General features: G+C 35.9%; 1 long non-coding RNA gene across 1 annotated transcript; it reads left to right on the forward strand.

Annotated features, from left to right (window-relative positions):
- Positions 1-11339: 11339 nt before the first annotated feature.
- LOC118682263 (uncharacterized) lies at positions 11340-21988 on the forward strand. The gene is made up of 2 exons (XR_004978017.2): positions 11340-12513; positions 21787-21988. It is a non-coding gene; the product is annotated as an uncharacterized lncRNA (long non-coding RNA).
- The last annotated feature ends 5990 nt before the right edge of the window (positions 21989-27978 follow it).

Consider the following 27978-nt stretch of genomic DNA (forward strand, 5'->3'; position numbering starts at 1 on the left):
CGCGGAATGGAACGAAGCCAGACTGCTCAGATTAGCGCAAACAGGAACTTCTCTGTCACCACTCCTATGTTAACTTGTAGCTAAAGTGCTTAAGAGGAAATTTGAAAGGACCCAAAATAATATCCTATGCAGACGACATACATACATACTAGTGACGGTGAAGTTCCTAAACACAATCAGTGACGTTATGGACAACGCTCTAAAAATTATACACCAATGGGCGATATCGGCCAATGGATATGGTACTCTTTACAAGAAGGTACAAAATCCCGACGTGGAAACCCTTGAAGCTCAGCGTGGTTGAGTTAACAATTCAGAAACATACCAATTACCTGCGAGTTATTTTGGATAGCAAACTGATGTGGAAACTCAACGTGGAAGAGAGAGTGAAAATACCCTATATGTATTTAAGAAGATGCTAGGGTGCACATGGGGCCTATCACCTGGACGCATGCATTGGTGTTGCACGGCGGTACTTAAGTCAATCTCGCTTTACGGTGCTTTAGTGTGGTGTACCGCTGTTAGCAAAATTTCTTACAGAAAACCGTTGGAGCGGATACAGCGTCTCGCGAAGCAGGGATTAGATGTAGCGGCTACCAGAAAGCGGCTGCATATATACTGCGTTCTAGGCCAAAAATGATTCTGGGAAACGAAATAGCAGATGAGATTCCAAAAAATACCACCCGTCTGATATACAATGAAATTTCCGAAAGAGCTGACCGCCGGATCAGGGCGAGATGGAATGCCTTGAGTACATGCAGGATCACCAAGATCATGTGCAAGAGCCCTGAAAGAAAACTTGCATGCTTTTTACTCACACGGCTCGAAAGGACTGCCGGACGGTTGACAGGTTGACAACCTACTAGCATAACATGCGAGCCGGATGGGTATAAGTAACGACGATACATGCAAAAATTGCAGAGAGGCAGGCATGAGCGAGACGCTGGAACACCTCTTATGCCTCTGTCCAGAAGTTTCTAGAACTCGTTTAAGATATCTAAGAGCTTCGCAATTCAAAGGACGAGACGAAGTATCAAACTTGGTATCTAAAGTTGCTCTTATAGTTCGCAAAAAGCGTTGACGTTCTGTATGACGAATACTTCACCTCAAATTAAACAGAACCTCCATCTGGCATTACTAAGGTCCAGTAGCTCTATGTATGGCGCGACAGCCGGACAGTATAACCTAACCTAACCTTGTAAACTGACCATAATTGAATTTACAATTACTTACAGAATACTTCGGGTCATTATACCGAATAAAGCAGTAGCCACTATTTAAGTTGAGTTCAGCTGCTAACGGGATCCAAATTATTTTGTTATATTGCCAAGTTGTTTATTCATTTCATAATTCCTTCTATGAAAACAAGGTTATCGACGCCATTTGATCCCACTGAATTTCTTTTGCTGCCATTGCACCACACATGTTATTTAATTTTTTATCTATTAGCGCTTAGCCTTTCTTACGCCATACAAATCAACGACAATTAGATCCAAATAAATAAAATTTGGCATTATCTGTAAAAATTACAGAATCCAAAAATTCGTATTACGGTATATATACTCCTGGGAATATAATAAACGTTTCGCAATCTTTCTCTTTGATTTACGTGGTTTGGTTCTTGTCTTTAATGGTTTACTTTCAGCATGGGGCGTGCAAATTTTTTGGGCGTTCCACTATCATCAAGTCTTCTAACTCCACCAGTTTTTTTGAATTTTGCAATAATGTACTGAACTATTGGATGTATTTTTTTTTTATATTGCCTATTTCGCGAGTAATTTTGTTCTCTTACCAATATTTGACTAACACTACAACCGCGCAAAATAAAATTGCTTAACAAAGAATTAGTTTTGACCATACTGAAATAATACCGGACAAAAATAAAGGTACCTTCTGGATAACTGTGTTTAAGGTGTTGCTAACGTAAGTGTACAAGTATTTTTTTGCTGCTCAAAAGTGACATATTTTAATTTTTTTGCAATCGCGAAAGGTTTAAATGAGTATAAACTCACCCCTCCAAAGACACCACTTTATCCTGAATACTAATGGCACGCCCTAATACAAACTACTATATACACCACTCCTGGGGACAAACCTGAGAGCACTCACAGGATCTCACCACACAGGACGACACCGCCACACTCACCATTTGAGAACACGACACACGAAAACATCCCACCTCACCAACTATACAAAAGGGATTGGACCATCGCTTTTATTCTCATTCGCTATATACGATTGGACAGCTGATACATTGATCCAACACATTCGTTTTCGGGCCTGAGCGCGAAATCACATCTTTATACATGCGATTTAATAATTCGACAACATTGATCCTGCGCGACTCCCGCCCGTCGTTTCGTACCAGAATCCGTAAACCGCCTTTTTCGCGATTCGACCCACAGTATTTGAACTTATATTCATTTAAAGCAGCTTCCATTGAGAAGATTGGGCTTTGGTTTCGACGTCATAGCCATATACCCATGTTTCGTCACCAGTTATGACCCGTTTGAGCAAACCCGGATCGTTGGTGACGTCATTCAACAACAACTGAGTGATACAAATGCGACATTGCTTCTGCTAAAATTTTTCGCAATTTCAGAACAAACTTCGCTGCCACAAGTTTCATGCCCAAAGCGTTCGAGAAAATTGAATGGTTTGAGCCGATTAATATATCCTTTCAACTTCCTAATAGTTATTCGTCGATTTGCAAGAACAATTTTTTTCACTGTTACGATATTTTTTTCGCTTGTTGACGTAGTCGCACCTTCAGGACGCTCATATCATCAATATCTAATAAACACTATTTTGAGACAAAGTAGACACACCGAATGCCACAGTCAACATTTTCAGTACCTTGAGCACTTTATTCCATTTCTAACGCAAATTTTAATACGTATTCCTTGATCCATTTCTTTCAAAAGTCAAAAATCGAAGAGCACACAAAAAACAAAAACACTTTTTCTGTTGTCAAAAGCAACCTACTAATCGAAATTGGCTCTTAATGCAAGCGCATGATAAACATATGTGTCCGCTTATAATAAAAACAAAATATCGATAACCGAATGTACACAGCCCGCGAAAAATCAAAATTCGCCTATTTAAGCTTACATTTGTGTTCTCAAAACACAAAACAAAATTTAACAAAAAACAAAAACAAGTAAGGAAGGGCTAAGTTCGGACGTAACCGAACAATTTTTACCCTCGCAAAGTCAAATAGTATACTCTTTTAAAATTTCTTTACATATTTCAATAATTAGAAATAGAAACTGTTGCTTCAGCTATTTACATTCACAGTGAAATTAATTAGATCAATTTGTAAACTAAATTTCCTAAATTATGAGAAATCATTCGGGTGTTTGGTTGTATACGCTGATAATTGATTTTATATAGAATGCATTACAACTGTATTGAAGAGTATGAAAAGGAATCGTTTTATACAATGAATACAATTTTTTATTTGCTATATTGATATTATTATTCATATTTAGCTTAAAAATAATAAATATTAACAACTTTAAAAATTATAACATTATATTAATTTGTATATAATATTTACAATATTAAACATAGATTTTTATAGAGATTCTTATACATACAAGTATATCATATCATACTAGTGTATCATATATTATACTTCTTTTCTCCTTATACTATTAAATTTTTATCATATATTTATACAATAATGTCTTATATACATTTCTAATTCGATTATATTTGAAATAAATGAAGAACTATTGCACTAAGTCTGAAAATGTAGTTCGAAATACAGACACAAATACTGCCATGATAGCTGTGTACTGTCTCAAAAGTGATTGTATTAACATGGGAAGGATCCATGTTTGAAAATGCCCGCTCAATTTATGTACCGGCAGGTGTAGTTGAATATTCTACACCAAGCAGGGAATTCAAGCTTTTTCTTGGGCAAGATTTCTGATTGTAGTCCATGTAGACATTAAAAAAATGGTTAAATCTCCAACAATTAGCAAATTTTGATTGCATAACTCAGAAGTAAGGACTTCCTGCAATTATCCGGTTGTTTGCAGCACCTAAAACTAATCGAGATAGATTTCTATATACAAATATTTCTTCTAATATTTAGTGACAATCAGTGGATAGGTATATTTACTCAGCCATCATGTTGAACTTAAAACAAAATATACCAGACAACAATGTAAACAATTTTCTTAGAATGCTGGACTTTGTATAGAGCAAAAATATCTTTCTAGAAAAGATCGTATGAAATAAATAAATATCTATTGTAGTTATTTTACATGTTCTACACCTGTTGGAAATTCTAGAAATATTTTATTTAAGAAGTATAGAGCTAGTATTAAAAACGAATCTTAGTACAAAATATTAATACAGCATTTTTAGTTTTATTTAATAAAATATTTTACATATTATGTGTTTAGAAACCAACTTTGTAAATTTCAAGAAATTACTCACCACCACCTTTTTAACATATCTGTTATAATAAGAACAAAAGTGGACTTGTAGTTTAAACTTTAATTAAAAAGGTTATTTTCTTATTTCACAACAAATTATTTTAGAAAAATATATGGGTGCTCAACACCAAGCGAACGAGTTCTTCTCCAAATGAAGCGAGGTGACGTGAGCATCAATTTGCTTCTGCCAAACAATCGTGACGCGCTACTGAATCGAAAAAAGTTGACGTGGTGCTTAGGATAGTGGACGTATCGAATTGGAAAAACGAATGTTGGCGGCTGTCCTGTAGTCCATCCTTTTTGTTGAGTAGGGTAGTGTACAGGTACTGTGTTGTGTGGTAGTGTGGTGTCATTGACTATGGTGATGGAGTAATGTTATTGTATTTTGCGGTTGTTGCTTTTATAAATAGTATTTGTTTATTTAAATTTATTTAAAATTTCTTTACCGTCAGCTTATTAAGGTTAGCGACTCCATGCCTGACTCAGATATGGCCAGAATGGGTACTCCGTTGAATCCTTTGAAGAAGCATCTTGCGAGAGTGAGATTTGTGATTTTCGTCCACTTTTTTGAAGTTAGATTTGAAACTTTTACAAGTGTTTCCCATACACTACTCATATGAGGAGCGCTAAGATCGCGCTAGTCGTACGACGTACCGGCCATTATTTGATCGAGTAGTTGTGGCTTTGTAAAAGTCTTCACAATACTGATATTCTGGGGTTGTAATTAATATGAGGAGGCGGGTTTCTAACTCCCTTAGTTTCCTCAATTGTGAATTAATGTATTCTTTAGAGTTTTCGTCAACTTGAGTTTTTGATGTGGAAACTGGTTCTGTAACTAGTCCACTTAGAATCCAACCAAATATAGTGTTATGGGCTAGAAAGGTGGTTGAAATTTTTTCAACACCTTTAATTATTATTTGCCGCATAAGGTCGCTGCCTATTATAATATCTATTTGATAGCGGGGCTGTTGTCTTTTGCCAATGCTTGCTATTTAGATGATAGCTTGGAAGCATATTTGTAAGTTGCGGTAAGACTATAGCTTCTGCCACAATTCGCTTTTCCGCTTGGGGGGAAAATAGGGTAATGGGGCAGATTTTATTTGAGTTTTGGACTACCCTTCCGCCCATTCCCGTAATCTCAAAATTTGATTGTTTTTTTGGCAGTCTTAGCCCATTTTGTGCCTTAGACGCTATGAAAGATCGTTGTGATCCTTGGTCTATTAAGGCTCTAAGTTTGTAGAGTTCTCCTCGATGTTTGATGGAGATTACTGCTGTGGGTAGTGATACCCTAATTTGTATTTCGCTGTATAGCGTTTGAGTTTTTTGTGCCTTTGAGCTACTTGGTGTCTTTTAGCAATTTTCGGGATTTTGGGTTTTGGGAGTTGTTGTTTCCACTAAACCTTTTTATATAAGCGCTTCTTTGGGGGATTATGGATATATATTTTTGGAATATATTTATACAAAGTCTTCTTGATCTAACAAAATTATTTCGTTCGTTAATATTCAATTTTTTGAATCTCTCGCAAGATTTGAGCTTATGACCCCCTGTTCATAGTTCGCATGGCGTTTGTTTGTACAGTTCGGATGTGAGCGTTATATTTCTAAAGAACCTTCTATTTAAATTTTTGTTGCTACTGGCTTGGGGTCTGTGGAAGCTTCTATTTAGATCGGGGTGAACGGTTTTCGTTGTGACCATTATTTTATTTACCCTTTCTGCGATTTCGTATTGGGTCATTAAAAAAGAGAGCGATTGCTCTCACAAAAGTAACGATTTTTCTGGTAAAGCGGTAGTGCATATATCTAAATGTATTGCGTCCCAGCTGTATGTGGGAATGTTTTGTGTCGATAAAACCGACAAACAATTTGAAACAGTGGATTGAAATTTGATAAATTTTTCACTTGTTTCCTTTTGAAACTTTATGTTTGTACAATTCGGATGTGAGCGTTATATTTCTGAAGAACCTTCTATTTAAATTTTTGTTGCTACTGGCTTGGGGTCTGTGGAAGCTTCTATTTAGATCGGGATGAACGGTTTTCGTTGTGACCATTATTTTATTTACCCTTTCTGCGATTTCGTATTGGGTCATTAAAAAGTCTTTCATCTGTTGCCAAAGTATTGGTGCATTTTTTTCGAGATGAGAGCGATTGCTCCCACAAAAGTAACGATTTTTCTGGTAAAGCCGCAGTGCATATATCTACTTGTATTGCGTCCCAGCTGTATGTGGGAATGTTTTGTGTCGATAAAACCGACAAACAATTTGAAACAGTGGATTGAAGTTTGATAAATTTTTCACTTATTTCCTTTTAAATTTTTGGCAAGTTCATTAATATCGATATTAGTTTATCGACCAGTATTCTTTCGTTTTCGAATCTTTATTTCAGAGTTTCCCATGCCAAATTGAAATTATCGTCATTAAGTGCGAACTTTTTGACTATTAAGGCTGCTTGATCTTTTGTTTTGTATCGGAGGTGATACAATTTTTGTGCCTGTGGTAATTTTGGATGGCTGATGTACACGGCTGTAAACATGTCCCGGAAGGACGGCCATTCTTCATAACCTCCATAAATGTTTCTGTGTCACAAGCCGGCACCTCGAGGTGGATGCCTGAACTTGCCTCTTGATTTTGTATTTGTGGCAGTTCTACTCTCGGATGTGGAGTAGGTGCAATGGTATTTATTAGCTTTAATTGATCAGAATTCATAGCTTTTTCCTCGTACTTATCTAAGCAATTTTCGTATATTGCGTAAGCTGATGATTTAAAATTATGTGGTAGATCTGAATTGTCATAATCTACTATGGCGTCATGAGCCGTTTGAAGATGAGTCCAAACTGTCAATATTTTGTTTTTTTATTTCCAATAACGATTAAGAGATGTCTTGAATCGGTGAAAATGAAAATCGAGCGCAGTATCGTGTAAGTCTGTCACTCTCAGATGTGAATTTATTGGCTTAAATATTTTTCCCTTTTATTTGCTTTGTGGCAACCTGTCTTGCGCGGGTAGCTTCTGCAGGTGTTATTTGATTTTTGGCGTCATTAACCATTTTTGTTATGTTATCTATGACTATATGTGTCAAAGTTGATTTAAATTTTTCTTAGTGTAAACTGATTAAAAGGCAGCGATAAATGATAATTAATACAGAATGCTCTTATATGTTTATAAGAGTTTTTTTTTTGTCCTTATGTTGCTGTATTTAGGTACACCCTAATACACGGACTTGTATGTATATATTTATGTGCTCGTGAAATTGAGTGCTCGTTGAAGATGTCAATGCGTTTTTTCTTTGTATGTAATCTTGCTTGTTTGTTATAAAGGGTATTGCGGGATATAACCCAATGTGGACTTTGAAAAGATGTACAACTACAATTGTATATGTTTTAATAGGTATGTACGCATATTGTTCAAATTCATAATTTTTGTTTAACCGCGGGCTTTTTGTATGTTTGATTTGTAATACATTGGTTATTTTTTTTAATAATTTATTTGTTTGCGGTCGGTCCAGGTCTATTTACTTTAGAAGTAATATGTAAGTTTTTTAACAATTTTGTGAAATTTCCATACCGAATTGACCCAATGTATATAGGGTATATAAGCATAGGCAGATTATATGCCGTATGTATGTAAATGGAAAATATGTGTTCGCGATGCGAAGAAAGCGCGAAAGCGAAGTGAATAATGTACAGGTATGTTCCCGTATGCACTTTGTATTTATATACAATTATGTTTTGGTATGTAAATATGTATATCAAAAATATAATATATATACGTATAAGATGTAAGCAAATATGCATATATGTATGTTTTTGTTAGTTTTCTCTCTGCTTGTTGTTTATATCAGAATTTTGATTTATACTTGTGCCTTTGCTTACTTATCATTTTGTATCAAATTGTTTTTAGCCGCAGCTATATTATCCTGAATTTCGTGAATTTTCCTTTCAGTATCTGATTTAATTCTTTTAAGATTTTAAACCTGTCCTTTTCTATAATTGTTTTCATTAGATTAATTGAGTCATTAAAATGATCATTTATAAAGATCTGTTTATTTATATTTCCTATTGCGTTGTGAGTATTCCCCTTTATTATTTCTAAATGCCTAATTATATCCGGTCGGTCTTCTGTTAGTTTAAGCTTTGGTCTTATCGGTTTCCTATCATACTTAACTCTTTGGCACTTTTCACAGTTATTTATTATTAACTGTATGTGCTCTTTGAATTTGGGATAGTATATTTTAAGTCCTTAAGTGTATTGTAAGTTCCACTATGCATTGACTTATTACTATGGTAAAGTGAGATTTGCTTCTGTAAATCTTCTTCTTTTTCTATTTCTGTTGCCCTGTTTGTACATTTGACAAATTTAACATTATTATCATGTGAAAACATCGAAATCATTAATATCTGAGTTTTATGATAATCAGATTCAGTGACTTCTGAGAATATGCCGACACATCCTTTTACTTTAATATGCCGACTTAACACCTCTTTTATTATGTACTCTTCCTCCATTGGGTTGATCTCTATCATCTTTTTCCCATGAAGCCTCTGCATTTAAAATTTTGGACTGTACGTTAATATGATTTGAACTTTATGTTTATTCACTATTTCTTCCTTGATTACAAAGTGTTCTAGCAGTTCTTCTTCCGCAGAATGTACTTCGACATTTCTAAATTTGATTCATCGCGGTTCCCATCTGTTATTTGAGGCGAATTTTCAATTCGACTTAGGAAGTCCGCTACTACGTTGTCTTTACCCTTTACATACTCCATTTCGTAATTGCACTCCTGGAGTTTTAGAAGCGACCTTTGATGTCGTGGTGCAAATTCTTTCCCTTTATACTTGTTATTTGGATACTTAATCGGGCAGTGATCAGTTACTATCTTAAATTTTGCTCCGTATATGTATGGTCTAAAATAAGTCACTGCATACATGATTGCATGGAATTCTTTGTCTGTCGTCGCATATTTCTGCTCATGATTGGTTAGTGTTCTTGAGATGAAGCATATTGGTTGTCCTTGCTGTGAAAGAACAGCTCCAATAGCGTAATCGCTTGCATCCGTAGTAATTGTAATTTTTTTGTCATATTCGGGAAATTTTAAAATTGGATGTGATGAGATAAGTTTTTAAATCTTCAAAGCTGGCTATATATTGAGGATCTCTCGGATTTATTGTGTTATCTTTCTTTAAATATTTTATCATTGGGGAAGCTATTCTAGAGTAATCTTTAATAAACTTTCTATAATAGCCTGTGGTCCCTTAAAACCCTTTTAATTGCCTTTCTGTTGTTGGAATTGGTAAATTTAAAATGGGTAAAATTTTTTCTGGGTTGGGCTTAATACCGTCTTTTGTCAAAACGTGGCTCAAAAATTCGGTTTCTCTTTTTAAAAAACAACACTTATTTGCTTGGATTTTTAGGTTATTTTCCTAAAACTTTGAAATTTTTATTTATTTTATTAATATGTTCCCTTAGGATGTCGTTCATTAGTCTCTGAAAAGTGGCTGGAGCATTTTTAAGCCCAAACGGCATCCTGACGCATTCATACAGGCCTGCTAGAGTCACAAAAGCTGTTTTCTCTATATCCTTCTCTGCCATTAGGGACTGATGGTAACCTTTAGCTAGATCTATAGTGCTAAAGTACTGTGCTTTGCCCAATTTATCTAAAATTCCATCAATATTCGATATTTCGGGATATTTATCGTCAACAGTAATTGACGAAATTTTTTTATACCGGAACTATCTGATTTCCTTGGCACAATTATTATTGGTGAGCTGTATTTGCTTCGACTTTTTCTTATTATTCCTTGCTTTTCCATTTCTTCAATTGGCCTTTCCGCCTCGTCCGCATGTTTGGGGGGCAATCTGTGAATTCGGGAATTAATTTGCTGATCCGTTGTTGTTCTAATTTCATGAACAACGGTATTCGTGTTTGTCGGATCATCTCCTTCTTTATAAATTAGCTGTTCGTACTTTTTTAATATTTCACTTATTTTTATCTTTTCTTCTGAGTTTAAATGGTCGAGTTGAATGTTACTAACTTCACTTTCTTTCAACGAGTAAACTTGCTCCTGCATAATTTTCGTATGGAATTGAAGCTTGACACCATTTCTCAATCCCATTTCTTTGTTTTCAATGTTTATCGTTTTCACATTTGTAAATATAAAATCATTCCCCAGTATAAGGTCGTATGGCTTGTTATAATCCATTTTTAACCATCGCATTTTTGCATTTTGAGGGTATCTAAATTCTAATGGACATGGTGTCTTAACTCTTTCGTTCATCGCCCTTATTTCTCCATTCAGTGTACTGATTATTGTTTTATTTTTTTCTAAAACTGGTAAATTTTACTTTTCGAAACTCGCTCTTTTCATTATGCTTATGGTAGAGCCTGGGTCTACTAATGCACACCATTTATTATTAAATAGAGTGATTGAAATTAAAATTTTATTTTGATTTTCCGATTGGTAAAAAATTCCTCGTTGTTATTTTATTCCTTTGCTCTGCTTGGACGTTATGAACCGCCATGGGTGTTGGTCAATTTGAGCGTCTTGATTGCCGCGTGCCATTCTGTACAGGTTGCCTTGCAGAATTGCCGTAACCGTTATTACTACGATATTGACTATTTTGACCTGAATTTCCAGAATAAGTTTGTCTGTGGGGACTATTTGGGTGATAAATATTTTGCCTTGAAAAGTTTGTATTTCTTTGGGTGTATCGTCTGGAATTATTTTGTGAATAATAATAATTATTATTACGGGGATATTGTCCTGAATTACTTTGGAAACAATCAATATTTTGCTCACTACCATTTTGTCTCCTATCGTTGTTTGTTCTTTGATTATTCTGGTTTCTGTTACTGTTAAAATTTGTAGTATTTTGAAAAAATTAGTCCAAAAATCTATTTTGTGTTACAAACATAGGGTTTAAGTTTCCATCGTCCTGCCCTATGAAATTGTGGATTGTATTTGTCATGTGTGTCCATGTCGTTATATTTCGCACCATATAGGCGGACGTCCCTGCTGTTAGTTGCTTTATCTTTTGTATAAGCACTCCTGTAAATATTTCTTTCATTATGTTTCCTGACTCACTTAATGCACAATATTCCGTAATATTATCAATTATTTCCTTAGCTTTTCTACTAAGTTCATTGATACTTCCCACCCTAAGTTTGGTGATGTCGTTGGTCAAAGTCATCTGGTCTTTTGTTGGCCTGAAGTGCTGTTTTAATTTTATTTTGCGCATTTCCCAATTTTCGGGTGGACTTAATGTCAAAAAATTTTATGCTGTACCTAATATTTTTAAATTATAAACTATTCTGAAAACTAGCTGTTGTTGTTCCACGTAATCATTTAATATCCTATCAATTGCCCCAATAAACGCCGGTAATTTTCTTGCATTACCTTCGAATGGCTGCAAGTATTTTAAATCTTTTTCAATTTTCTGCCTAAATGTTGTATTTTGTTGTTGGGCGTTTAGTTGCAACAATTGGGTAATTGCGGCTAGAGGTTGCAAATTATTTTAGTAATATTATTTAATATAAATTAATATAACCTTATAAAGGTATGCTTCGAATCTATAACATTCACTTGCCGCTTTTACTATTTTTAATGCTCTCCACGTACAACTGCTGTTGTTATTTTTTGTATTGCCCTTACTGCTACTGTTGCTTGCTGCTACTGCTGTTTATTATAAGACTCTTCTCTTTTAGTTATTTCAACTGGCGTATGATTTTTAGTAGGAAAGTCTCAGGAATCACACTGGGTTGTTTGTTTTTTTGTTATATATATACACATGTATATATCACTTTTTAAACGATTGTTTTCAGTTCTTTAATTTTTCCAAAAATAAATTGACGTTTTGAAAAAGTTCTACTCTCTAAAGTTGTTTTTCTTTCTGAGTCTGCTGTTTGAGTCACGTATTGGCGGATCATGCGATGTAGTGCAGTGCATGCCGTCGTTATACATAACTCGTGTGTCATTCGCCAGTTACAAGTCGAAATGCTGTAACGAGTCATCGAAAATTGGACTTAACGGATGGACCATTTGAGACGTAGCCGCAGCCAATATCTGAAAGAGGTAATATTAAAAAAATAAATGCGAAATAATGTTCTTTTGAGTGATAATGAACATTCCGCATTCGATTTGAATTTTATGTGTTTTTTTTAATTAGGGAACCTCAAAATGGATCACCTTTTATTACCGTGTCCGGCCGAACACTATATTCGACATACTATTTGAAATCATTGCCCAATAAAGAAATATTAATTATTTTTCATAAAGGATTTAAAAAGTGACAACCTATGCTGTGACAATAGAAAATATGAGTTTAAATGGCTCCCAAGATAATATTTTAAGGAACTATATAGGTAGAATATGTAACCTCTACATTGGCGACATAATAGCTTTCGAATAAAATGAACAAAGTCACTTCGTGAATATCTAACAAATAATGTGCACTCTCGCTGTGATATGAAAGTGCAACTTGAAACCGAAACGAAGAGTTCTAGGCTTCATTATTTAACCTAATAGTATTGTTTAAATGAGCAAAGCCTCCCCATACATATAGACTCCACTCCATTTGGGAAAAAACTGGCTTACCCTATTACTACACACCATACCTAAGAATACCACCATAATACAAGAGAGGATACAATTGCGATCAAGCGCCTTACACCTTCGATTCCAGACAAATATCGATCCTGGTTTCACTTGACACAGCTCCGTCTGTGTACTGTTAATCGGGATCCGAATATAAATTCATTTGTTCTGGAATATTATTGTCCAAAATCATAATAATTATATTCGAATTTAAGCCAAATTTTACATTCACCTTACGCGCATTTTAAATTTAAATAATAGTGCAAGTTATTAGTGCTACACTAAACTTTAAGGTACCGTTTTATCTACTAGCTACTTGCTTTTTCCTATTTTTCAGCTACTTCCTTTCAAAAGGGATTACACTAAATACGCGTAGCTCCTTTATTTGCTCTTAAGAGTTGAAGGCGGACGCTTTTCAAAAACGCATCCAATAAAAAGCAGATAACTTTTGCTATCGTAATATAATACCAGAACCTTCCAATTTGGCGTTCCAAAATTAAGAGTTATCGACAATGAAACAAATCTCAATTCAATGCCAAACAAATATTCAAAACTCCTCTAAATTTAACCTTTCCATTAGACACTGATATAATTAAAATTTTGACTAAAAACAAAATACATTTCACAGATTGGCCGATATTTTCAGCAAAAGGTCAGCCATAGGCTCTGGAGTCAACATTTCCAATATCTGTCAATCGATCAATTTGTGCAAAGTCTTATCCGGATATACTGATTAGTTCTTGATTTGTATACTGGAAAGTGAAAGAATCAGATGGAATTTAAGTTGGGTTATATGGAAAGAAGGCGTGGTTTTTGTCTGATCTCGGCGTTGAGAGATCAGCAACTTGTTCGCATCCCTTTTTGAGAGCGTCTACATTAAAGCTTCTCACCACTACCTACTATTGGATATAAATGTATCTACGTCTAATAATATCATCAAGGAACTCGAGGTTGGTACTAACAACGTTCATAAAGCACTGGTATCCCTAAACACGAAGAAAGGCGCTGGTCCTGATGGTCTGTCAAATATCTTCCTAAAACACTGTGCTACAAGTCTTAGCGAGCACATTATTAACATCTACAGCATCTCACTTCGTGATGGAATATTCCAAACAGACTGGAAACTATCTTACGTCTGTCCTATTCACAAAGACGGTCCAGGGTCAGACGTCGCCAACTACAGACCAATCTGTATTCAAACAGCTTTTGCCAATCTCTTGGAGAAGATGATTCTCCACCAGCTCCCTGCTCTTTTTACAAACATCATTTCCAGCAAGCAACATGGCTTTATCGATGGAAGGTCTACAACATCTAACCTGTTCATCTATGTTAACTACCTTCTGGAACTTAAAACAATGGACATGCAGTCTATACCATCTACACGGATTTCAGTAAAGCTTTTAATAAAGTATCCCATAATATTCTACTGTAACTACGGTATACAAGGTAGAGCATTGAGCTGGATCCTTTCATATTTAACCGGATGGCCACTACAAGTTAAAGTCGATAGTCATGTATCCATAAAATATGAGGTGTCATCCGGAGTATTTCAAGGGTCACACCTGGTACCTATTCTTTTCAATATTTTCGTGAACAACATCATTGCAAATTTCAAGTAAAAGTTAAAATGCTAATGTTTGACTTTCTTGATTGGGATATATTTATTTATATACTTATATAAAAATAACAAAAATAAGTGCTTCTTTTTAAAGAAACGTTTTTATCAGGATGTCGATGTTTTATGATTGCTGAATGCTGACTTCTGGATGGTCAACGATTTGCCACAGGGTGGTTATTCATTTCCACAAGTCTCAATATCTTCTTTATGCGGATGACCTGAATATTCTCCACGTGATAACAGGCGTATTAGCTAACTACACCTTGAATAATGAAGTGATAAATGAGGTTGAGTCGGTAAAGGACTTAGGAATCATCATAGACAATAAACTTTCTTTCAACGAGAATATCGAAAGGATCACACTCCAGGCTTTTAACGGACTAGGTTTTATAATTAGAACCAGCAGAGACTTTTCAGATCCAAACACCTTGCTGCGCCTTTACTCATCACTAGTTCTTCCTATCTTAGAGTACGGCACAGTAATCTGGTCTCCATTCATGGACATGGCGACCAAGCGTATCGAAAAGATACAACACAAGCTCTGTAAAAGCCTGGGTTACCGATACAGATTTACTGGCCCTCATGCCTCAGTGGAGTATGTCTACGACCAGTATATTATAACCAGAATGCAATCACGTCGACAAATAGTTGATCTAATATTCTTTTTAAAGTCATCAATGGCCAAATTGGCGCGCCAGACATCTGTAGCTGCTTTGCGTTTTCTCCAGTGGGAGAAAACCACAAAAACTACAAAAAACTATGTGTCCAATGGCCTACACGATCGAATTTCCAGGCTAGTCAACACTTTATACAACAAAGTGGATTTTTACAGTGGATCAATCAACGCATTCGCCCAAGAAATTAAGTCGCACTTACTGCAATTCCCTTAACCCAAAGACACTGAACTAGTTAATCTTCCCTTCCCCCGCTTTTCTATAATCTATATTACAAATACTTAGTGGTATAATGCCGATAGGCGACTGTATAATTTAAATAAATAAATATTACACTTCGAATATGATTGAAATCGGTCGAATAAGTTCCGAGATATGGATTTTCTTCGTCTTCTATAAAGCTCTCTCGTACCGTCTCGGGTGTAACATTTTATGTCTCTGAAGAATTTAGATATTGTTTTATCACGCTTTTAGTAGTTTTTAACAAAACCGTTATGGAGAGAGCGGGGTTATAATTCGATTTCTTCCATTTTCACACTGTCGAATAAGAAGGCGGGGCCATGCCCACTTTTAAAATTTTTGTTGCCCCGTGCTACTGCGATCCTCTGTAAAAAATTTAATTTGAATCTAAATTTAGTGCTTACTTATGGAATTTTATATGTTTTCGATTAATGACGTTTTGTGGGCGTAGCGGTGGTCCGACTATGCATCCATCTACGAACTCGTCTTTACATTTTTGCCAAGAAACACGTGTACTCAGTTTTTATTCAAGTTACAGCTTGAACGGACAGACGGACGGACATACTCTCACCCCGATTTTCAGCTCACGACTTTAAAACGTACGACATAACAATGTTTTTTTTCAATATATATGTTTTATAAATCTCTAACAGCAGTGAGGACAGTCTTTGGTCAAAATATGGTATAAGAGGTGGAACCTTATTAGTGTAGTAGTAAATTGGTTATCTCCGTCTTGTAGGGATGGTTACTTGTTTATAGATCAATATTCTCGCTTTCATATCGTGCCTTTAGAGCTTCCCAAGCATAATTGAAATTGTCCTTATAATGTGCAAACTGTTTGACAATAACCCCTGTTTCACCTTTAAATCTGTATATCTCATAGTATTTTAGTTTTGTTCACCTATCGGTTGTTTGTAACATCTTCAACTTATCGATGTAGATATAAAGTACTCTAAATATATGTAAATGATAAGGATGACGATTGATTGTCCGTACTTGAGGCATCTTAATGAAACTTGATACTCCTGTTCCTCCGCATCCAAGGCAGGTTGTTATTGCCATTAATCGAAAACTTATACAATGCTATATATAAGCTGTAAATTAAGATATGAATCTTACATATTCATGTAATAGCAGTAGAGAGTGGAAACTGTACTTTAAAAGTGTTCAATAAGTGGGACATCAGATGATAACCGATCTCACTCCCCATATTATGGTTATGTGGAAAACTACTAAATGTGCGATAAATCACTGAATAAATACGTCATACGCATAAAATTTCATAGCCAGAGTTGAGTTTAAAACCTTTATATAGGCAGGTGTCAAAATAGGACAACAGTGGGCGTATCACCACTCAAATTTGACATTCCTATTGTTATATATTCTAAAAAATCGAACTATAACCATACCACATAGCTGCCATACAATCTGAACGATAGAAATCAAGTGCTTGCATGGAAAACTTTTTAATTCGATGAGATATCTTCACGAATATTGGAACGGATCATGATCTAAGGCAATAATGAAATCTCTTAAGAAATTGTTCAGATCGAATCACTTTAGCTTATTGCTGTCATACAAGCTGAACGATCGGAATCAAGTTCTATCAAGGAACCTTTTGTACTTTGAAGGGCTTCGGTCCAACCGAAGTTAACGTTGTTTCTTGTTTTTTTTTTGTTTCTTTAGTGTTACTTTTTTCACTGTCCCTTTATTTTGTTTTGGCTTTTTTTGCATTTTGCATTTTGTTACTACTTATATGTCACTGCACCGCACAAAAAGTATTTGTTCTTTTTTTTTGTTAATTTAATATTAAGCCTCCATAGTACCTATCACTATTGCGAGAAGGACTGTGATTACTCTTTTCACCATTTACCGATTAAAAAACAAGGGGACACAAATGAGTCCTTTACGACAATTTATTTAATAATTTAAATGTGGTTATGGTGTGTGATGTCTGTATGGGTGGTGTATGTTTGCGTGTGGTGTCTTTATGAGTGGATTGTGTTGATGCAGTGTGGCGCTCAGTGTCGTGCATTGAGGGGAGGCGAACTCATCTAGCCACATACGTATATCCATGAACATAAAATATTAAAAATAAGCTAAATATAACAGAAGAGCCGAAATTAGGTTGGAGATCTTCTATCGTTCCTTAGTATCGCCCTAAAAAATACCAAGAACAAGAATTGTTTTTAGAGGCACAAGAAACGTTTAGGGAGAAAACTACTACCGATGCCGCTAAAGTTAAAAATAATAAAGCTGAGATTTTAAACAAAGAAAAGAATTTGGATGGTCCTGAAGAAAATGCAAATAAAGTGACTAATGAACAAATAACTTGTAATTTTACTTCCCTGGCGTCTTCTTTTTCCAAAATGTGGGAAATCTGGTGCTAAAGTTGATAAAGACGAAGCTGAAGTAATCGATCGAGAAAAAGGAAGTTCAAAAACTGGTTTTGCTTAAACCAATACAATTGTCGAAAAAGAGAAAAAATGGTTTTGTTAAGCAAAATCCAAAAATCACTGTAAAAGAAGAAGAAGATGATATGGATGACGGCGAGCAGAAAACAAGTATGGCACGTGAAGCTACTTAAATGGAAAATCATGTTGATGAAAACCAATGTCACGTCGGTACCAGCAAGAAAGACCTAATCAGCACTTCCAAAGTTATGAATTGATCACAGTTTGAATATATTGAGCGTAAATTGAATAATTCCTTATATAAATTGACAGAAATATTGACCGGAAAATAATTGTATTATTGTAAGAAAAATGTGATGTACTCGATATACGAAAAATAAGGCACAAACGCTTTTCTCAAAATAATAACAATCCCACGTTTTTCTCAAAATAATACATGCATTTCTGTCAGTTTATATAAAGCACTATTTTTCACTTTTCAGTTTGAAGTGCTTTAAAAGCGTGTTTTTCAGTAGTACATTTTTTTCGTAAATTTGTTATTCGAATCACAGTATGAATAGCCTTTGGCTGCATAGTTTTATAGTCGTTGTACGATTTCGCTAATTTTCACAGTGTGTTATAGGAATGGCCTCACATACCAAGTTTGGTTGAAATTAGTAAAGGTTGGTAGTGCTACGTCCATTTTCAGATTTTACACCTCCTTCTATAAAGGTCTTTCCTACCATCTTGTTTGTGAAATTTAATGCTTACGGCGTATTTATTTGGTGAGTTAGCGCACTTTTAGTAGTTCTCAACATAACCGTTATATGGTGAATGAGCGTAGTTATTATTTGATTTTACCCAATTCCACAGCTTTTGAAAAAGTGCTAAAAAACTTCTAGAAAATTTTGTTAAGTTAGCTTCAGCAGTTTGAAAATATGTGCATTTAACCATTTTGGGGGCGGGGCTATGTTCACTTTTATAAAAAATGGGTGCCCCTTATTACCGCGATCCTCAAATTACAAATTACAATTCGGTATCTTAAATTAGTGCTTGGTTATGGCACATTATACGTTTTCTTTTCTTGGCGTTTAGTGGCGTGAGAGTAGTCCGATTACTCCCATCTGCAATACCGACCTCTCTTGGGTGCAAAGGAACTTATGTAGCAAGTTTCATCAAGATACCTCAATTTATAATCAAGTTATCGCTTGCACAGAAAAAAGTTAATAACATATGTACAAACTGACCTATATTTATATATATCATAGATATAACACTAGGCTCTGATCCCCCTAAAGAAGAGCCAAATGACGATGTGAAATTAAAAGTCTCCAACGATGGTGGTATAACAGCAGAAGATGATGACACGGATGCTTCTGATATTGGTACCACAACCAAAAAGAAACATTCTCGACATGGTGCTATTAGTAGACGAAGTAGACGCAAATCAACGGCTGCAGCAACACCGGGCATAAAAGTCAAGGAGAAGAAATCTCGTATAACAAGCAGAGAAGAAGTAAATTTACGAAACCTAAATTTAAGTATCAGACATATACTTCGGCAATATGTTCGAATATCTTTGCACATACTGCTCTTAAATAATGCCGAGATAACAACATACATACATAAACAAACATATGTATTGGCATTCAATATTTAACAATATATACATATTTACTAGGTTGACAAACATGCATGAAAAATATTATCATATATTGGTTTTAAAAATAATATTTAGAAAATAATTGATATTGTACACAATTTTCGTACGAACACACACACGAACATCATTGAGTTGTACAATCAAAAACAACCCCATGTCGCGTGTCAGTGTAATATACATATAAACAGATACTTTTTTTTAGTTAATTAAGATAGAATTAAAATTGTATATAAAAGCAAGTAAATCTAATATAAAATCAGCGTGAATAAACTCTACCTTAATTAAGTTCTTTATTTTTCGCTCACCAGTGTTAAGAACTTATACCATTTTCCCACAAAAAATTGAAAGTGATTAGATTACATCTAATATATTCATATATATATATATATATATATAAATGATCAAAATGAAGAGACGAGTTGAAATTAGGGTGACTGTCTGACCATCTGTCCGTCCGTCTTTGAAAGCTGTACCTTGAGTGAAAAATGGGATATCTTTATGAAACTTGGTACACATGTTTCTTGGTACTGTAATGTACGGTTGGTATTGCAGATGGGAGTAATCGGACCACGCCCACAAACGCCAATAAATAACAAATATCAAATAAATTGCCATAACTAAACTCCACAGTAAGATATAAGACTGATATTTGGTATACAGGATCACATTAGAGAGGGGCATCTGCAGTTACAATTTGTTTTTAAGAGTGAGACTGGTCCCGCTCCCTTATTGGTTTAAATTGCATATCTTCTAACCCAATAAAGCTATAACAACAAAATTACCTGAGAACAAATTGTTTCAGCACCTCTATCGACAGTTTGAAAATGGGTGAAATTGGGTGATAACCTGTCCGAGATTTCGAGTATATTAGCGTGAATATAACGAGATTAACAAGCGTCATTTTTGTATGGCGAAATATTGCTAAAGTAGTAGATTAGTGAAATAGTCTACTGAACAGCCTAAATCTCGTGATTAAGTGTCGGTGGGAATATAATATTTAAGTTACGTCTGGCATTTGACAGACACGGGTGAAATGTAGATGCCTTTTTGAACAATTACAGTGACAATCACTTGATCAGTAAACTGAATGTTACGACTAACCTAATAAATCTGAGTGCATTTTTGAACCCATCAGCAGTCCGTGTTAACACAGGGTTGTTATTGGCGGTAACCAATTCACACTTATCACATCACCTCACCACTTTTTTCACTAATCACTTCACTGCTATCATTCATTACCTAACTCACTACCTACAGTACATCAATGCACATTATAATAAATAAAAACACATCTTGTTAAAAAATTTACATTTTAAATATATTCCTCTTTATTTTTATTGTTGTTTAAGAGTACAAAATGGAAAGCTCTCCAATTATTGTACGAGTATATTTAATTATTTCCTTGTGTTATTTAAATTATGATAAGCTGAGTCGTAGCAAGTGACACTTGTTATTGTTAATTAGCGGAACAGGCTGAAGTTCTCAGTCTCCCTTTCAAATTATAATTGAACTTATTGATAACTTAATTCTAGTTACACATGCTAAAATAGGGTTTCGTAATCATACATAGCGGCCACGCGAATATGCTGTGTTTGCCGGCTACGCAATAACATTCGCTCATTTGTTTATTACGGATGTCACATTTCTGGTCACCAATTTCGAGACTGCTGACTTGTACATTACAATGTTTATTGAATGATTACAGCTGGTGTCATATTTCATGGCAACAATCTCGAAAACGTTGACTTTAGTTCAGTAGTATACGACATGCGATGTTATGCACAATGCCCTCATCTCAACTGTACAAAATGAATGTTTACAACGGTGACGAAGAGACCACAACAATTTGTGGGAGAATACAAATACCACAGTAAGAATAAATACATCACGAAAGCTGAAAAAGGCGCATGCTTAGGGTAATTCAAATTAAGCCAATCCATGATCTGTTTTTAAATTAAATCGTAGAAAGTGGCGAATTTCAATTCTTTGAGTTTCTATTTTTTCAAATTTTTAAACTAATTATTCAACTATATCTGTTGTCTTAACATCATACATATAATTATCTTTCTTAAAAAATGGAAACATTAAGAATTAATTTTGTATATATATATACTGTACTAATTAAAATAAGAGTTAAATTACTACTAACTTTCTTAATTTCAGAAAAAAACATGTAATAAGGTTTGGCAACTGCACCGCGAATTTTATAATCAATGAGCAAGCCTGTATACTACAACAGAACCAGTTGGGTTCAATACTCTAATAAAAACTTTATTTTATGTTTGTTTAATCACTTACTTGCACTACATTTTAACGGGTACAAATAAAATGCAAATTCGAACAGTATCCTTTATTCTTCACAATATTTATTAGATTTTATTTCACCAGCTTTACTTTAAGTTTTAGACGAAATTTCCATTGTACTTTGTTGTCTTCTGACGGAGCACGTGAAAACTGCTGGTTGTTTCGACAAAAATTGAAAAAATGCTTTTGCTTAATATGCTTGGGTTGTATGGGTTTGTATGGGGTGTTGTCTCATCATAGCTTAATTGCCTTGGTGCCTTTGTTAAGCGTGTATGTTGAGATGATGATGATGTCCACAGCGGTTCTAAAGTGACCGCGAGCGTGTTGCATGCTCTTATGGTTACGTCTGCACTTTCAGGTCTGCACCTGAAGGAGCTGGATTGCTTCGTCTAAGAAAGCAGTGAAACAGAGAAGGATGTTGTCTATACGAATACTGATACCACCCATAGTTGTTTAATTTTTGGTTTTTGGTTTTGTCGACTCTCTGATGCTAGAAAGGAAAAACAGTTTAACGAACGGTCAGGTTAATATCCTTTTTGGCGCTCGCACATTTTCTATTCTTATGAGACTGTCGGATTCAAGATAAACTTTTTAGATAGTCATCATCCAGTGGAAAGAAGACAACCCTTGTGTATGATGACACTTATACACTGCGTTCCTTCCACCGATATCGCTTGTATAGAATTTATGATGGGAAAGTTTGATTATTTCCTATCGGTTTTCCCTTATTGTAAGTGATCATAAAGCATCATTTTTTATGAGCGACTAATCTTAAAAAATTTTGTTCAGCGAAAATCCTCGTAGCTATACGCTCCTAACAGTTGCCGACTGGGCAATAGACGTCGCTGCTGGCACCATCGCAGCTTGGTAACTGGACTAGTTTCAAAAGGAGGCCTTGGTGGCGCGAGCAGGCGTCTAGCTAAGGCACGGATACGTATCCATTCTCCTCTTTCTTTGGTAACTTGCTTGGCACATAACACTAGGGGAGGGGGTGTATATCTACTTCTGCCATTCCTAATGAGGTACCTGGTGGTAGGTAGAAAATGCTAGGGGTAGAAGAAACGGGTTGGGATATCAAAACGGCGGTGGGAGAAATGGCTGCTTCCACCGACGGGCACGGTGGGTCTACTTTCTGTGTCGCCAGCAGCCATACCTCTGTTGTGAAGGGAGCAGTTCACAGCGGTTGCAGCCGCAATTCACATCCACACATTTGCAAATCGGATCGAGGAAGAAATGGCAGCTAAAAGACAGCGGTCTGCTGGAAAGCGGTAGAACTGAATGCACCCTTTGCACTATTGCACGAAGACGGAGGAAGTGGTTGCGAAGCTTCTCGGATTGTAAGAGGGCGCCGTTCTGGAAATAGTGGATCGTAGCTGCATTCCAGCTATTCCGAAGCCGAAGGTTCTTATACATCGCACGGCGAAATCGGATTGTGTAATAGTAGGTAGCCAAAGCTCCGACCTCGAGAAGAAATCCGAACATAGTGGTAAAGGTCTAAAGGTAGTATGTATTGCTCCTTCCTCGAATAACTTACTTGATGTAACAATGTATACTAGCGAAATAATAAATGTCAAAGGTAGGAAGGTGGTTCGTACACCCTACTTTTCTGACCATAGATATGTGAAATTTCAAGTAGAAGTCGAGGGCACCTTTCCCCCAAGCTGGAATATGGATCACGTAGCCGAAGTGTTAAGAAGCTATTCAAACTGGCAGGATGGCCGATGAAAAACATTTCTGGAATCAATATTAAGATGTACTCAAGTATAGAAATGAGCAAAGCCAAGAGGGAGTCGTGGAATACTGGAGCTGATTGCAGTAAGGGATCACTGGTAGACGTGGTCAAGGGTGTACGAACGCATAAATCTCCAACCTGTTGGAGGTAGTGTAAAGTGCGTCCCGACCGACACTTCATAACGAAGGACAAAATACTTTGGGCAATCAACGGCTCCGAACCGTTTAAATCCCTTGGTATGGACGGTTTTTTTTCTGCCATTATGCAGAATGTATCAAAAGTGCTGATACTTGTTCTATACCTGATCATAATATCTAAAAGAATAGCTAACCCTAACTATAGAAAAATGTCTAAATCATAAGGAATATGTTCTGGGCGTCTTTCTTGGCTTAAGTGGAGCATTCAACAATGTCTCCAATAACGCAATCGTTAACAGTCTAGAAGCAGCTCGAATTGAGCCTGCCATCATAGCATGGATAAACGCTCTACTAATCTCCAGGAAGATTAACGCGGAATTAAACGAAGCCAGACTCTTTACAAGAATGTACAAAATCCCGACGTGGAAACCCTTGAAGCTCAACATGGTTGAGTTAACAATTCAGAAACATACCAATTACCTGCGAGTTATTTTGGATAGCAAACTGATGTGGAAACTCAACGTGGAAGAGAGAGTGATAATATACTATATGTATTTAAGAAGATGCTAGGGTGCACATAGGGCTTATCACCTGGACGCATGCATTGGCGTTGCACGGAGATAGTTAAGTCAATTTCGTTTTACGGTGCTTTAGTGTGGTGTACCGCTGTTAGCAAAATTTCTTACAGAAATCAGTTGGAGCGGATACAGCGTCTCGCGAAGCAGGGATTAGATGTAGCGGCTGTCAGAAAGCGGCTGCATATATACTGCGTTCTAGGCCAAAAATGATTCTGGGAAACGAAATAGCTGATGAGATTGCAAAAAATACCACCCGTCTGATATACAATGAAATTTCCGAAAGAGCTGACCGCCGGATCAGGGCGAGATGGAATGCCTTAAGTACATGCAAGGTCGCCAAGATCATGTGCAAGAGCCCTGAAAGAAAACTTGCATGCTTTTTACTCACACGGCTCGAAAGGACTGCCGGACGGTTGACAGGTTGACAGGTCACAACCTACTAGCATCACATGCGAGCCGGATGGGTATAAGTAACGACGATACATGCAAAAATTGCAGAGAGGCAGGCATGAGCGAGACGCTGGAACACCTCCTATGCCTCTGTCCAGCACTTTCTAGAACTCGTTCAAGATATCTAAGAGTTTCGCAGTTCAAAGGACGAGACGAAGTATCAAACTTGGTATCTTAAGCTGCTCTTATAGTTCGCAAAAAGCGTTGACGTTCTGTATGACGAATACTTCACCTCAAATTAAACAGAACCTCCATCTGGCATTACTAAGGTCCAGTAGCTCTATGTATGGCGCGACAGCCGGACAGTATAACCTAACCTAACCTTGTAAACTGACCATAATTGAATTTATAATTACTTTCCGTTTTATTTAAATGGGATTACACTTTTTTACTACAGACTTTCAAAGACCCCCAGTCGAAAGTATGAACTGCCAATGAATACCATGGGGTGCATATATTTTATTACTCTAAGATGTGACTTCTTTTAATAAACTAAAATTTAGTTTTAGAAACTCATTCTTAGTGGCTCTTTGAGCTCCGACGAAGATTATTCCATTGCCCTAAGAATTTTTGAAGGAAAGCCATTCAAAGACAAACCTTAGAGTGGAAGAACTGAACATATAGGCCTTTATTAGAAAAGGTTCAGGAAAATCAAGCAGAATATTTTAGCTACTGAAGTTTTACTGTTACGAAATACCGTTAACTGAAGTTATATTTCGATGTGTGTATATTTTTATTTTTTTTTTTTTTAATTTGAATAATCAGAAAAATATTTGTTACAAGATACAGTATACAGTGAACCAAAAAAAAAACTTGTATTCGAAGATGGTTTGACTTTGAAGCGACTCAACTTTTGAGTTGCATCCAAAAGTAAAAAATGGCCGTTTTATTAAATTTCATAAGGTAATTGAAATCTATACCTTCTGCTCAACGCAAAACGAGACTTTATCCATAACTCGACAAGGACATGACATATGGCCATACTTTTTGTTGCTTAGGTTGGCAGGACTGTTATTAAGTTTACGTGTCAAATTTGAGCGCGATCTGTCACATAGTTCACTATAAACATAGTCACTATAAACAAGTCAACCTCGAGTGTGTTTTTCGAATTTTACTATGGAAATTAACGTTGAGCAAAAAATGTTTGTTTGAAATTTTGTTATTCCAATGGTATAAGTGCGACGGACGCAATGAAAATGTTGCAGAAGGCATATGGGGAGTCTTGCCTATCACGTGCACGTATTTTTGATTGGTATAAGTCGTTCAAGGACGGCCGTACATCGCTGGAGAACTTGCCCCATGATCGTCGTCCAGTAACGTCAATAAACGAAGAAAACGTCGAAAAAGTAAAGAAAATTGTGTTGGAAAATCGTCGTGTGACTGAAAGAGAGATAGCTAGTGAGCTCGTGTGTCTGAGACGTGTGTGTGCTCGACTTGTTCCAAAATCCAGTTCATACGTCTCGTCTTGTACGCGATTATTTGACCAAAAACAACGTAAATATTGTTCCGCAAGCACCGTATTCACCCGACATGGCACCGTGTGACTTTTTTCTTTTGTCTAAACTCAAATTGTCGCTTCGTGGAAAGCATTTTCAGTCGATTGAAGTTATAAAAGAGAATTCGAAGAAGGAACTGAAAGCCATACCTAAAGCGGCCTACCAGAAGTGTTAGGAAGATTGGAAAAAAAGGTGGCATATGTGTATCGCCTCTAATGGTGACTATTTTGAAGGGGATAAAATAAATATTGAAGAATAATTAACCGTTTTTGTTGTTTGAGCCAGTCTCGTTTATATTTGAGCAGAAGGTATTTAAAAACTAAAAAATAAAATAGCTTTATTTTCTGGAACAAAAAAAAACTTGTACAGTTTGCATAAATTAACATTTTGACACTCTTGAAGGAAAATTTATAGTTTGTGTGTCTTTTATTCATAGAATGTACCAAATTTTGTTCAGGAGTGATATTTGCCTAGATTTCTTCAGGAGCCACCAAAACCTTATTTTTGCTATTAACTTTGCGTTCTCGTAAGTTCTTCTCCACATAAGCCCACAGATGTTCAATTGGATTGATGTAAGAACTCTGGGGAGAATGCGACAGCACTTTTTTCGTTGTACCGCAACCATTACTTAACCACTAATACTTCGGGTCATTATACTGAATAAAGCAGTAGCCACTATTTATTGAGCTCAGCTGCTAACGGGATCCAAATTATTTTGTAATATTGCCAAGCTGTTTATTCATTTCATAATTCCTTCTATGAAAACAAGGTTGCCGCCGCCATTTGATCCCACTGAATTTCTTTTGCTGCCATTGCACCACACATGTTATTTAATTTTTTTCTATTAGCGCTTAGCCTTTCTTACGCCATACAAATCAACGACCATTAGATCCAAATTAATAAAATTTGGCATTATCTGTAAAAATTACAGAGTCCTAAAATTCGTAATTACGGTATATATACTCTTTGTAATATAATAAACGTTTCGCAATCTTTCTCTTTAATAAACGTGGTTTGTTTCTTGTCTTTAATAGTTTACTTTCAGCATGGGGCGTGCAAATTTTTTGGGCGTTCCACTATCATCAAGTCTTCCAACTCCACCAGCTTTTTTGAATTTTGCAATAATGTACCGAACTATTGGATGTATTTTTTTATTTTTAATATTGCCTATTTCGCGAGTAATTTTGTTCTCTTACCAATATTTGACTAACTTGCAAACACTACAACCACGCAAAATAAAATCGCTTAACAAAGAATTAGTTTTGACCATACTCAAATAATACCGGACAAAAATAAAGGTACCTTCTTGATAACTGTATTTAAGGTATTGCTAACGTAAGTGTACAAGTTTTTTTTGCTGCTCAAAAGTGACATATTTTAATTTTTTTGCAATCGCGAAAGGTTTAAATGAGTATAAACTCCCCCCTCCAAATACACCGCTCTATCCTGAAAACTAATGGCACGCCCTAATATGAACAACTATATACACCACTCCTGGGAACAAACCTGAGAGCACTCACAGGATCTCAACCCACATGACGACACCGCCACACTCACCAGTTGAGAACACGACACACGAAGACATCCCACCTCACCAACTATATAAAAGGGATTGGATCATCGCTTTTATTCTCATTCGCTATATACGATTGGACAGC

This window comes from Bactrocera oleae, chromosome 3 (assembly GCF_042242935.1).
Source record: "Bactrocera oleae isolate idBacOlea1 chromosome 3, idBacOlea1, whole genome shotgun sequence".
NCBI classification, from domain to species: domain Eukaryota; kingdom Metazoa; phylum Arthropoda; class Insecta; order Diptera; family Tephritidae; genus Bactrocera; species Bactrocera oleae.